The sequence below is a fragment of the Mustela erminea genome, chromosome 8 (genome assembly GCF_009829155.1).
Source record: "Mustela erminea isolate mMusErm1 chromosome 8, mMusErm1.Pri, whole genome shotgun sequence".
Classification (NCBI taxonomy): domain Eukaryota; kingdom Metazoa; phylum Chordata; class Mammalia; order Carnivora; family Mustelidae; genus Mustela; species Mustela erminea.
In genome coordinates, this window is record NC_045621.1 from 32843731 (window position 1) to 32858482 (window position 14752).

Here is a 14752-nt window from a genome sequence, read left to right on the forward strand (position 1 = left end):
TGGCATCTCTTTGGGACATACCAAAGGATGCGTGCATACATGTCAAACCCTGAAGAAAGTGGAATGATCCCAGAATGAGACAAATATCCCTGCAGTGACCTGCTTGTCTGCCTTAGAGTTTCAGCCATCTACCCAGATGACATATACACCAATTAACATGATTCAAATGTTATTTTATCACATGGTAGATGCCAGATTTTCTTTAGAAAAGACAAAGGTGTAAAGTATGCCGTTTTCTGTGTGATTGTGCAAAATGCTTCCTGGTGGCTATTGAATTCTGAACCATAATCTCTGTAAATAAATAAGACTCACTGATACCAAACAACATGGGTCAGGAAATGAACAAGGTCTTTCTTTCCATTCATAATGGTAATCCGGTTAAAGGCTAACTAAACTAAAGATAAAGAGGATGGGGAAGAGCAGCTCCTGGGTGTCTCTTTTGATGAGGCTTGTCAAATACAAGCTACTTCAACAAAACAGGCTTGATGGTTAGCATTGCTACACCAAGAAAAAAGTGGAATGCGGAGGCATCCCGATGTTGGTGGGCAGTTACAATCACCACTAAAAACACAGAATAGGGAGCACCTGGGTGGATCAGTGGGTTAAGCGTCTGACTCAACCTCAGCTCAGGTCTTGATCTCAGGGTCCTGAGTTCAAATCCTGTGTTGGGATCCACACTGGGCATGGAGACTACTTTAAATTAATTAATGAATTAATTAACATAAAACAAAATAAAAATAAAAACAGAGACTTTGTCGGTGTCATGGGTAAGACTGAGTACCTCTGAAGCAACCAAAACATTTCATATGTAAGAACTAGCCTTTGATTTGATCCAGTCCAGTCGCTTTCCCCACTCTGGGTCCTGGTTTAAAAGGGTTGGCATCATTCCTGACAGCTGCATTCCACGTTTGTCTGATTTTTGCTACATTTCCTCACTACACGTATCCACCCACCTTTGGAATTCTGCAGATTCAAACAATAGCCACACCCCCAGGCTCCTCAGCAGATCCAGGGATGATAGCAATGAATTCCCTAAGACACAGACATGATATTGAAGGCCCAGTTTAATAGGTGGGAAGGAGACATTCTTCCGTGCAAGGGGCCTTCAGTTTGGCCTGAAACTTGATGCCACCTTGGTATCTTACATTGCCAGCCCCTTATGGAATATGGTGAAGTCCCTGGTTGATATTTAAATTGCAACATCAACCAGAAAACTGTTGGCGCTGTTTCTCGGGATGAACAGCTATCTTTGATTCTGTAGCTTTTAGCTGTGAACTCCCCATATAATCTTGACTGTGCATCAGCTGAGCATAAGAACAGAATCCCTCAGGGCGCCTGGGTGGCTCAGTGAGTTAAAGCCTCTGCTTTTGGCTCAGGTCATGATTCCGGGGTCCTGGGATCGAGCCCTGCATCAGGCTCTCTGCTCAGCGGGGAACCTGCTTCCCTTCCTCTCTCTTTGCCTGCCTCTCTGCCTACTTGTGATCTCTGTCCGTCAAATAAATAAATAAAATCTTAAAAAAAAAAAAAAGAACAGAGTCCCTATTAAATGTTATTAAATGTAGATGGTGGGCAAGGAACTGGGCTTCTAGGCCAGTGATTCAAAATCTGGGACAGGCAGTGGGGAGGGTGATGAAGAACAGAATCTCCTAGCCCTCAAGTGAGTTGGGACAAGAAAAGGTGGAAACCAGACCTACCTGAGTGATGGGATTGCCTCCTAAGAGGAGATGATTCTGCAGTCAGAAGCTCTGAGGGCTTCTCCTATCCATCAGCCATGTGACTTTGGGCAAGATGCTTAACCTCATTGTGCCTCGGTGTCCTCATATGTAAAGTGAAGATGACCATTCTTATGCTCCTAAAGATGCTGCCAGGATTTAAAGTCAGTACTCAATAATTCTAGCCAGTCTTACTACCAGTAGTAAGTTTTCATTTGTGTTACCTTTATTAAAAAGGAGCCTTGTATACTCATGGACCAAAATACTTTTTCCAAAGCATATTAAAATGAGACTTCTTGTGCCTGTTTCAAAGCAATGGAGAGAGTGAGTGGGATGGCAGGGTAGCTTCATGGCCCCAGCAATCCTGTTCCCAGCAGTGCAAGCCACATGCCAGGTGAGGTGCATGAGACTCAAGAAATAAGCAGAATAGTGATCTGCACACACAACCCGAGTGTGGGTGACCGCACGGACTCGACGTTCTTTATGGTGAGTAACATGAATGCATATGGCTGTTGGCTAAGTCTGCAAAGGCAGAGATTGTCACCTGAGAAAACATCAGCAAGCCGTCTCCTACATTCAGAATTTTGGGTGTGAGAATACTTTCTCTTCTTCTGTTGAGAGAGACTCAGAACATTGACTTCCATGTCTGTCCTTACAATATGGCACCATCATAAATATCCACTTACATATTGACTTTTCTCTAGTATGGGTCAGTATTTTAAAAACAGCATTCATAGGTAATCGATACTAGCTGTTAATCTTATCTCTTAAGACAAACATTCTGCCCTTCTGATCTAGTATTCGGAGTTGAGTGACGCAAACAAGCACCAGGAATCCATTCCGCAGTGGGGGTTTTCCGAGCAAGTTCATCCCCCGCTTTATTTTCTTCAAACACATTCTTTTCCTCTCTTAACTCTTGTTTCCTCTCTGGTCACACGTTTTGGGAAGAGATACTCCAGATGCATGGTGTAAGTCCTCACCCCTGTTGTATCGATGAGGAAACTGAGGCTCAGAACGGTTAAGCTTACGAAGGTCTCCTCACTTGTAAGGTGCAGAGCTGGGATTCAGATGGGCGACCTTGACTCCAGAGTCCACTGTCTTTCCACTATGGTTATCTTTCAGCCCCCAGCATGTTTTAGTTAGACTTTGACCTTTCCTTTATCTCGTCCTCATCCTTCCCAACTCTCTTTCCGCTGCATTTATTCTAGCCAACCCTCTCGGGAATTGTGAGTAAGATTCTAAAGACGGCTTTCTCCCGCACACAGCAGTGCTCACACTTCTCGACATGGGATGGGGTCCCCGTGATTAGAAAGGAAGACTCACACACCTACAAGAAAAGTCCTGCTGAGACCGTGGAAGCCATCAGAACCTCTAGACCCCCCTCACGAGAGCCAGTGGACCTCAAACTTTGGTGTGCACAGAATCGCTCAGAACATGCTAACGACAGGCACGCCCAGAGAAATGCTGATTCAGAAGATCTCTTCAAGGGCTTCCAATGAGGGAGTTGAAAGCTCAGATCTACTACATGGCTCTTATTTAATAAGTGGCCTCACTATTTCTTAAGTCTGCAACCTTGGACTGATTGTGCCTCAGTTTCCTTGACTGTAAATGGAGATGGTATCAGCATGCAACTCATGGGGTTGTTGTGAGAATTAAACACAATGGTAATACACACAGATATTTACATGGCCCCTGTAGTAGTAAGTGCTTGATAAGGGTGAGCTGTTTTTGCTGATACCAAAGTTCAAGAACCTCTGCCATAGGCAAAAACAAACATCTCACTCAGACTATGTCTCCCCTAGGACAAGTAGAAGAGTAGTAAATGCAGATGATGTTAGTACACAACTCATAGGGGTTTTTTTTTCTTTTTTTAAGGTTTTATTTATTTATTTGACAGAGCGAGGGAGGAGGAGAGAGCATGCAAGCAAGAGTAGAGGCTGAGGGGGAGGGAGAAGCAGGCTGCCCGCTGAGCAGGGAGCCTCATGTGGCACTCTGTCCCAGGACGCTGGGATCATGGCCTGAGCCGAAGGCAGACGCTCAACAAACTGAGCCACCCAGGTGTCCCCACAACTCATAGTTTTGTGATGAGAATTAAAAAAGCATAAACCAGTACACCAACAAAAGCAGTAATGAAGCGTACCTGGAAACTGTAATGGGTTCCACAGTAGGTAGTACCAGGGACCAGGGATGAAGAAGAGTGGGGGATACACTTAGAAAGGGATAAAGGAAGGAACATTAACTCTGAAGGCTGAAGGGGATTGGGAGGATTCGACGAGATTCATCCAAGAAAGAGGATGGGAGAGGACAGGTAAGCAGGTGAGCGGCTGGCAGAGTAGAATGAAGGCGGGTGAGGCAGGAGCGTAGCGGGGACCAGAGCCCTCAAGGAGATCTTGGTTCTAGATGGGGCAGACCTTGCCGGCTCTAGTAAAGACATAGTATTTTATTAGAAAAATAAAATAAAATGAAATCTTTAAATTTTTATTAGAAAAAGAACTTCCTTCTTTTAGCTTTCTGAGCAAAATGGCACTCATTAGTTCCCACTGTTAAAGAATTCATGAACAGAACACTGGTTCCCCTGTCGGAATCCTATGTTCCGCGGTGTTGTGCTTCCCCGGTCATGTCGGCGTGGCATCCACTTACCCGAGCGCCCCTGTGCCACACAAGAAGTCATTTGTCGCGGAATGGGGTGATGGAGAGCATTCCACATTTTTCACTGTTCCCACTGAGTAAATATTCAACATGTGCCTAGACAGTCCTCTTGCATCAAACCTACACTTCCAGGCAAAAGGAAAGTCTGAATATGAGCTCAGAGCTGGCTTTCTGGTAAAATGAAGCTCCCAGAGCAGTAAGTAACCCTTTCTATGGCTTTCAAGGAAGACCAGAAAACTGAGCTAATTGAAGGCTAAGACATGGCAGTGGAGACCCCCTGTGTTCATTCTGAGTAATAGCTACCTGCGTCAACACTTTTTTTTCTCCCACCCAAAGAAAATTAAAGGTGTTAAGTGGAAAAATGTCCTTTCTGTACCAGGGTCGTTCTTAGGAATTTATTTATTCTCTGCCACCTTTCCAAATACAACTTCACCAACAAGAAGTCAGGTTACATTCAGTGGAAACAGCAAGCAGTGTCTTTTCATGTCACTGAGCCTGAGCGTTATCATCTGCAAAAATACAAAGTTTGTGGGTGCCTAGGTGGCTCAGTAGATTAGGTCTCTGCCTTTGGCTTAGGTCATGATCCCAGGGTCCTGGGATCAAGTCCTGCATTGGGCTCTCTGCTCAGGGGGAGGCCTGATTCTCCCTCCCCTGCTCCCCCTGCTTGTGCGCTCGCTCTCTCGCTCTCTCTCTCTGTCAAATAAATAAATAAAATCTTTAAATAAATAAAAAAATATATATATATATAACACAAAAGGTACGATCCAAAGTTTATACATATATGTATATGTATATATATACATGTGTGCGTATATATACACATATATGTACATATATGCATGTATACACATACATATATACCTGTATATACATATACATATATGTATATCTATATATGTGTATATATACACATGTATGCACATATATACCTGTATATATACATACACATGTATGTGTATACATATACATATATGTATAGACTTTGGACCGTACCTTTTGTGTACAAAAGTTTATACATATATATTATATATATTATATTATATATATACATGTATATATAATATATACATATACATATATGTATAAACTTTGGACATATATGTCCAAACTTTGGGCATATATGTGTACATATGGACATACGTATAAACTTTGGACCGTACCTTTTGTGTTCCAAAGTCCTGGCAGCCTGTGATGAGACCTGGCGACCCAGGTTCTAGCCTTGCTTTCACCTTACCTTTGGCTTGGGTGGTCAAGTTCCAGGGTCCCAGAAGAGGTGCAGGATAGGATTCAGTGCTCTCTACTCTCTTCGGCTACTCGAAATGTGTAGCTTTCAAAACGTCCACCCAACTTCACAAGCTTGAAAGAGTCACCACTGCAACTTGTCTAAGCCTGTGGCCTCCCCCAAGCTTGGCTCTCAGACTACAGTAGCTCCCCCACACGGCAGTCTCTGCCCCCAGAAGAAAGGACGTGAATGATAAAGACCGGTCAGGAACCAGAGAAGAAACCAGAAGAGAAGAACCAGAAACCATGGCAGGCAGGCTTTTCAACAGCACCTTATCCCAAGCAGGGCTTGGAACTGGGTCTGGAAGCTGCTGAACACCCTCTTTGCCTTGACAAGGATACCCAGACTCCACCTGCTGGGATGAGGGGCCTCTGAGTGCCTTGCAGCCCTCTGAGACTTCATTAGTCTTTGAAATTCTGATCTTCTAGCCCCTCTTGACATATGAAAATAGCTAAAATTTACCGAACATTGGATATGTGGCAGACAGAGTTCAAGATGCTTTGTACAGGGCTTCTGGGGGGGCTCAGTAGGTTAAGTTTTCGACTCTCGGTTTCTGCTCAGTTCATGATCTCAGGGTCCTGAGACTGAGCCCCCCTACTGGGCTCCCCACTCTGCAGGGAATCTGCTTCTCCTCTCTCTCCTTCTTCCCCTCCCCCTGCTCATGCACAGTCTCTCTCTCTCTCTCTCTAAAATAAATAAATAAATAAATGTTTTTTAAAAACCACTGTGTACATATTAACTCATTTAATATTCACTACAACATTGTCTAGAGGTAATTACTCTGCCCACCTTGCAGGTAAGGAAATCTGAATCCAGAGATTAAATACCTGGTCTGGGACCACACAGCTCTTAGGTGGGATTTCAGTCCAGGTGGCCATTACCAAAGCCCATGCTCTTGGTCCTCCTCCAACACCCGTCAAACCCCATAGCAGCCGCTGCACGGTAGATGTTCCATGAATACACACCGAATGAACCAATGTACAGCGAAGGTTTGAATGCATCAAAATAGAACTCATTTTAAATTCCCAGTGAGAAATGTTCCTAGGCAATAGATTCTCCTAGCACCTCCCGTTCCTTTCTAGACCTTCGGGGATTCTCAGCCAGCAGCTCTAAGTCCTTTTTTTAACTGGTATCAAGCCCCCAAGGAGCTGGGCCAGAGAACACTTGCATGGCACTGCCCAGTATCAGCCTTTCTTAAAAGCTGTGAACCAGAAACCCCAGATGGGATCAACCCACACATTCCAATGCCACCCCAAAGTGAGCTTTGCCTCAAGGGGCACATCCCACACAGCATTCTCTTGTCCATCAACTTCCCCAAAGCAGGTTCAATCCCTGCTTCATGTCTAACATTTCTAATTGACGGGAGGGAGAAGAAAGGTAGTACTCTTTATTATCTACTATGGATATTAGTAGTAGATACAGATACTACTATATTATATAATAAATTTTTAAAAAGATTAAATGCCTTAATCTTTTTTTTTTTTTGAGATCAAGCCAACAGGGTGGGGAGGGGCAGAGGGAGAGGAGGAGAGAGAATCTCAAGCAGGCTTCACACCCAGCTCAGAGCCGAAGCAGGGATCCAACTCATGACCCTGAGATCATGACCTGAGCTGAAATCAAGAGTCAAACACTTAACTAAGTGAGCTACCCAGGCGCCCCTAAATGCCTTAATTTTTATACACCCGATATAATTGTACTCATTTGATAGGTAATGAAAGCAATGAATGCCCAGAATGTTTGCATAACTTGCAAGTGTTAACTTGGCCCATGAGTAGCAGCCCTGGAATTCAAACCCAGATAAGTCTGGAGCCAAAGTCCATGCTCTTTCTACCTGATGCTGTCCTGAAGGTGGTTATTAGCACTGACTGTTGGCCTCCTCCCAGGTTCTATGATCACTGTCTAGGGAGGGAGTGAGGGGGTATGTTTTAGAAGCAGAAAATCTGGAAGCTGAGGACCATTTCTGCAGAGAATTCTTAAAAAGATTAAATCAAGTAAGCCAGGTGAAGAATTTAGCACGTGGCTAGAACGGGTAAGCAATCGTCCTGATCAACCCGGGCCAGAACCAAGAATGTTCCAGAAGATATTCAAATGAAGACAGAAATGAACAAATAAATGACTATTTATTCTTTTTGAAGTGGTTCGTCGATCCCCTACCTTTTAGTTTGACTTTGTCGAAATAACCAACTGGCTCTAAGAAACAACCTAATTTTCCTAAATTTCATCAGAGATAGCTAGAAAAATAATGAGACATATAATTTCATTGAATTAACTCTAATAAAGTTCCTGAGGCCAAAAGCTGGGCAAAGGCTGCCAGACTTATTCGAGACACACATACTTCCTTCTACGTTCCTTTCGATATTTGATCTTCAGACACTAAGTGCAAATGCCGACATCCAGTCTCTAATGGTATATGATGTCCTGAGATGTACATGGCCCTCTGGATCCTGCTGTGAGTTGGTTTGGAGACTTAGGCTAAAATAAAACCAGCACCATGCACGTAATTAGAAGCTTCCAGTGCATTCATTAGGAGGCAGATAAATAGTTTAAATAGGAGATCAAGGAGCCATTAAAATGATTACAGGAGCACAGAAACAACTTTGCAACTAGGGGACTAGGTCCCCTAATGTTCCCTAAATGTGCAACTGCATTTTCAACATAACTAGGTACTTAATTGTGTACTACTCTCAGTTAATACATTTTAACACATAAAACATTGGATTTTTTTTTTAAAGCTACTTTTACTCACTGCTTTTGGAAATTAGAAAAGAATGTATGACGTTTCCTTCTTACCCCCTACCCAACAAGTTGCTAAAGTTTTCATTGGTTCAAATTCACAAGTGTAATTTGCTTAAGTTGTAAACAGTTGTTTAAGTCCCTGTAAGAAATTTATAAGGAGCCTTGTGAAAAAGTATACTTCACAAATTGGACTTGGCTCCATAATTAGGACTTTGAACTTTTTTATTTTTTAAGATTTTATTTATTTGACAGAGAGAGATCACAAGTAGGCAGAGAGGCAGGCAGAGAGAGAAGGGGAAGCAGGCTCCCTGCTGAGCAGAGAACCTGATGTGGGGCTCAATCCCAGGACCCTGAGATCCTGACCTGAGCTGAAGGCAGAGTTTTAACCCTCTAAGCCACCCAGGTGCCCCAGGACTTTGAACTTTTTAATCAAAATTAAATATGAAGATTTGAGATAACATCCTGTAAATAGGTACACTTCTTCATTTCCCTTTAAGCACTTTCACCAATGGTGGCTGAAGTGTGGCCCAAAAATGTCTTCAAATAATTCATGATAACCGAGCCACCGACGTCCAGGTTTTATGAATGTAGTTTTTCAGGGAGAGAGAAACACAAAATTGTTAGAGCACTCAGCACTCAAACAATAAAAGAATTCAGTCAAGAAGCAGGATATAATTTCCAAAGGCAAAAAAAAACCAAACACAAAACAAAACCCAATATCCTTCATCTGTACAATTTCCAATTAAAGGATATAATAGCAGACAGACCTCCATTTACCATAGCAACAAAAACTAAAAAAAAAAAAAAAAAAATTACCTGGGAATAAATTTAACACAAAATGTTAGAAACCTTATTTGAGAAAAACGAACATTTTCCTGGGAACCCAAGAGCAGACTTCAACAAAAGGGCACACATTCTCTATTTTGCATAGGATTACTCAACAGTATAAAAGAATCAGTTCCAATAAAATGAGAAGTCATTGTTTATGGAGCAGGACAAGTAGGAATCAAGTTGTTATGAAAAAATAAACGTGCAAGAACAACAGTCAGGAAACATTTAAAATGAAGAGCTGCAGCGTGGGACCAGGCCTATGGGACACGGCCAGGTACTGTAAGGTCTTTACAACTGTGGCAGCTTAGCAGGCCCAGAGGTGACCAGACCAGCAGAAGGGCGCACAAACTCTAGAAATAGACCCAAGTTCATTGGCACCTTCATGACAAAGCTGGTATCTCAAATATGGACAAGGCAAGGAGGGGCGTTTTAATAAATGATGCTGGGATATTGATTTACTATTTGGAAAAAGATAAAGTTAGATCTCTACCTCATACCATAGATAGATGGTGTGAAACTCCACATGAATCAGGGATCTAAATCATGTGGTTTTTGAATGTGGGTGAAGTCCAGAGCCAACGGCCAAGAAAGACGTTTTTGATGCGAACAGTTGGTTTTATGAAAGCACAGGGACAGGACCTGTGGGCAAAAAGAGCTGTTGACCAGGGTTGTGAGGAGCTACTAATTACATATTTGGGAATGAGGGCGGGGTAAGGAAAAAGGGAGACGTCTAAAAGGGCTTTGATATGCTGAAGACTCCCAGGATCCTGGAGGCCTATTGTCAAGCTAAGGTTGTTTAACATTCAGACATTTGGGAGTTTCCTGGAGGAAAGTTATACTTTGCCTGGCTCAAGTATTTGTTAATGGGCTGCTTGTTATAAGGAAATTTAATTTTATCTACATTTCCTTCTACATTTGTTTCCCACATCACTATGGATGGGTGGGTGATGTTCAGACTCCTGGAAATTGTGGCTATGGGTTTCTGGAAGTTAGGCTACGGATAAGAAAGCTTTTAACTTGTGAATCACTAAGATGTTTGTAAACTGCTATCCCACAGGACCATGACCTCTATTATTTAACCATTTGTTTTTCTTTCCTTAACTTTTACGGCAGCTGGGAGTGCCTGAGGAAGGTCACACATATCCCACCTGGGTGTGTATGTGTGTGTGTGTGTGTGTGTGTATTGGGGGGACTGTTGCTCCATGTCAGCTTGTGCTTCGCCCTTAGCTTGCCTTCTACTCCCTCATCACAAATGTTAAAAAAAAAAAGGAAGTGAAGAAAATCACGTAAGTACTAGAAGAAAACATAAGTTCCTCTTCACCTGTGTCTAGGGAAGGGATTTCTAAAAACAGCTAGACTCAATCAGAGATTGATAAATTTGACTCCATAATGTTTTTTTAATGTTATTACAGGAAAACAAACACCCTATGTCAAAGTCAGAAGGCAAATGAAAAAGGGGACAAAATATTTGCAACATTGGCCATAGATAAAGGGCTACTTCTCTAACATACAAAGAACACCTTGGAATTAAGGAGGAAGAGGTCAAAATACCTGCTAGAAATATGAGCAAAAGGCACAGAGACACAGGTACAGGTGCACGCACAGGCGTGTACACCTGCACGCGAACGTTTTAAATGACCCTTAAACATACGAAAAGACGTTCAACTTCACTCATAATGTGAGAAGTGCAAATTAAAATTACAGAGATACCATTTCTCACCTTTTCTGGTTAACAAGAATTAAGCAGTACGACAACAAAATTTAAATGGTACAACAAAAATTAAACGGTGTAACCAAAATTAAACAGTATGAAAATAGCATTTCTGATTTTTAAAAGAACTTAAAATTCAGACAACTGCGTGAGCCCCTGCAAGTGTCGTCATGTTCCGTAGGCGCCGTGCTTTCTAAAACTACTGGATTAGCAAGCCCTGTTCATGGTAAGAGTTTACATTTTCATGGAGCTTTTTATATATAGTGTGATGGGAGAGGGGACTATTTCACGTTATTCACCTCGGTAAATAAATGAAGAAGATAGTTTCCGATTATGAAAATACCAAGACAGTCTGGGTAATGTGACTCGGGATGGGGTTAGGGTGCAGCCTGTGAGTCTCTGAGGGCAGAAAATTTAAGGAGTCAGGCCACGCAAGTATCAATTTAATTAAATCATGATCAATTTTAATTTAAATTATAATTGGAAACAGGGAGCCAAGATTAAAAAGCCTTGAGGCAGAGTCGGAAGCAGCCGAGGTTTTGCATGCATCCCACAAACCAAAGAGCTTACACTACCAGCTGATGATGATAATGAGAAAGGAACCATGGATCGAAAATGGTGTTTGGAATGGCTCTTTCACAATGGGACAATAAAACACCTGCAGCCCCCTCTTCTCAGATGAAGGACCTAGGCATCTAACAAAATAGCCTGGAGGAGTCCTCACCCCCACATCTTGGCTAGGGCTGGACATTCCAAGAGGCACAGGCATTTACACAACAGTTAACAATGATGCTCACTTTTTCCCATTTCACCAATTTCCTCCTTCTAAGGATTATCTGCATGTGACAGAAGTCTAGCGAGATGTCAAAATATAGTCATATCAAGCATTCCTAATTAACAGATCATTTGGCATCAGGTGAATCCACAGTATTTCAGAAATAAAACGATTCCCAAGTCAGCACAACAAAGATACAGAGAAACTATAGGTAACTCACATACCTATGTTTGGAAGTCATAAATACTTATCAATAATTAAAAATTGTGTATCAATAATTAGAAGACTATAGGTGGGACCAAAAGCAATCTGCCTTCAACAGACTTTGGCATCAATATGTTCAAGCCGTTTCAGATCATAAAAAAACAGAGGACGATTCAGACCGAATAAACAGGGTAAAGGAAGTCTAATGGATTTGTAGGTAAAATACACTGAAGTATCTACAGACCCAGGAGAGGGGAGGTTTAGAAGGCAGTGATGCCCTTTGATCAAGAATTAATTTTGTCTTATACAACTGGGCAGTTAAGGAACATATTGTGAAAACAAACAAGCAAATAGTAACAACGAGTAACAAGAGAGAGGAGCAAGTCTTGGGGATGAGATGGGGTTGCGTCCCATACCCTGCTTCTCCACTAGGCTGGGCAAGTTCAAACTTTTCTAAACCTCATTGACCTTTCGTCTCCACTGTGAAACCCAGATCCTGCCTCATTTGTGGAAGTGGTGTGAAATAAAGAAAAAAATCATGTGGCGTAGCGGAGTATTGGCTTGGCCCTTGGTCGGTTCTGAATACGCTGTGTTATTTTTCTAGCGCAAATTTAGAACAGAGTTCCACAGCATCGACTGGAGTAATTCTGAGCTATATATACAACACTTCCTCCCTTCCAGGTGCTTGGGGCCAACCTTGGAGTCCCTGTTCCCTTGACGATTTCCCTCATACCTCCTCCCCTCCAAGGCAGGAGGAAGTCACGCTGGCTCCCATTTGTCCAGAACATGACCACTTCTTACCCACTTCATCACTGCCCCTGGGGAGCTGCTGTCATTTGTCCTGGGTTACCCCACAGCCTCTCCAGCAGCCTCCATGCTTCTATTCTTGCCTCCACAGGGTACGCACAGTAGAGCAGCCAGAGTGAGTTTCCCAGGGTGCAAGTCAGATAATACAGCCTTCTGATGGCTGCCACCTCACTCTTAGTTAAAGCCAATGTCTTTGCAAAGGCCCGCCAAACCTCCATGACCCCGCCCCCACTGAGCTCTCTCACACCTGTGCTAAAACTCTCACTTTCCCTCACTCGGCATAGTCGCTCTGGGCTCATTGCTTTTCCTCGGATACACCCTGGCTCACTCCTGTCTTGCAGCATTTTGTTTAGCTGTTTTCTCTAACTGGGACCTCTTTCCTTGATTTTCACTCTATCTTCTTCAACTTTTTCAAATTCTTTGAGCTTGTATCACCCCACTCTAGCTGGCAAACTGGCCCCTACCCACGTGCCTTCTCCATCTGCAGAAACCTGCTTTTTCTTGTCTCCATGGCATTCTTCATACTGTAGTAGAATTTATTTTATTTATTTATTTATTTATTTATTTAAGATTTTATTTATTGGGCTGCCTGGGTGGCTCAGTGGGTTAAAGCCTCTGCTTTCGGCTCAGGTCGTGGTCCCAGGATCCTGGGATGGAGCCCCGCATCGGGCTCTCTGCTCACCGGGGAACCTGCTTCCCTTCCGCTCCTTCTGCCTGTCTCTCTGCCTACTTGTGATCTCGATCTCTCTCTCTCTCTGTCAAATAAATAAATAAATAAATCTTAAAAAAAATAAAGATTATCAAATAAATATTATCAAATAAAATCCTTTTTAAAAAAGATTTTATTTGACAGAGAACGACACAGCAAGACAGGGAACACAAGCAGGGGGAGTGGGAGAGGGAGAAGCAGGCTTCCCACTGAGCAGGGAGCCCGATGCAGGGCTCGATCCCAGGATCCCTGGGATCATGACCTGAGCTGAAGACAGACGCTTAACGACTGAGCCACCCAGGCACCCCAATAAGGAAAATCTTAAAAACAAAAAAGGCTAATGGAATCATCCAGATAACACTGTACTGGACCATGGTAATAGCAGCTCAGTGGTGCAAAGGGGCCATGCTGTCATACATTTTGAAGGTAGAGCCCATAGGCTCATACCGAGGTTTGTATCCGCAAGCCCGCCCATGTTTTCAGCACACATGTGCAACTTCAGATCCATTTCATACAGTAACAGCTGCTAGGACTCCGGCAGCAAGATATTAGATGTCATGGCTGTCAGAGTTCTACTGGAACTCTTGGGTGTGCGAAAATACACCACACTGCCTTGCTAATGCGGTAATGAAATGTCTATCACCGTGGCTTTCTCCAGAAAATCAAAACTCAGGATCTAAAACTCTTCAAATATTAATGAGTCAGATCGGGTAAAACAAAAAGGAGCATGGGCCTTGACGTCCGAAAGAACAATCTTGAACCTTCAGTCTCCCACGTGGGTTTGACCTGCAAGGTTGTCTCAGTCCCTGCTTCTACACTACAGATGACAGCACTGAAGGTAGACCCAGAATGTGTTTCTCTGCTTTCATGAGAAATTGCATGTACCAATATGTAATGGGCTTTGTGAGAGATAGTTTGCATGTACAGTGCAAAGACAGAGAGAGAGATCTAACGTATAGCCAAGGAGATTCGGAAACTAAGCAGTGAAGAGAAGGAAGGCTGGAACTCTAATACTTGAGCTGCTCATCTGAGCATGTGTTTTACAAATCAGTGGTAAGTTGGGTGAAGTCTACAAAGGGAAGTCCAGAAACAACTTGCTCATGTGTTTCCACTGTTCAGAAACCTTGGCAATGAGCACATCAGACTGTCACGATGGCATCAGTCATCCAGCCAACCTTTCTGTGATCTTGGCTGCTAAGCAACCTTCCAATGGTGATTTGGGTTCTATGTGGACTGTCCTAAAGGTATGTGGCCTGGGGGCACCTGGTGGTGCAGCAGGTTAAGCGTCCAACTTTTGGTTTCTGCTCAGGTCAGAAACCTTTGGGTCATAAGCTTG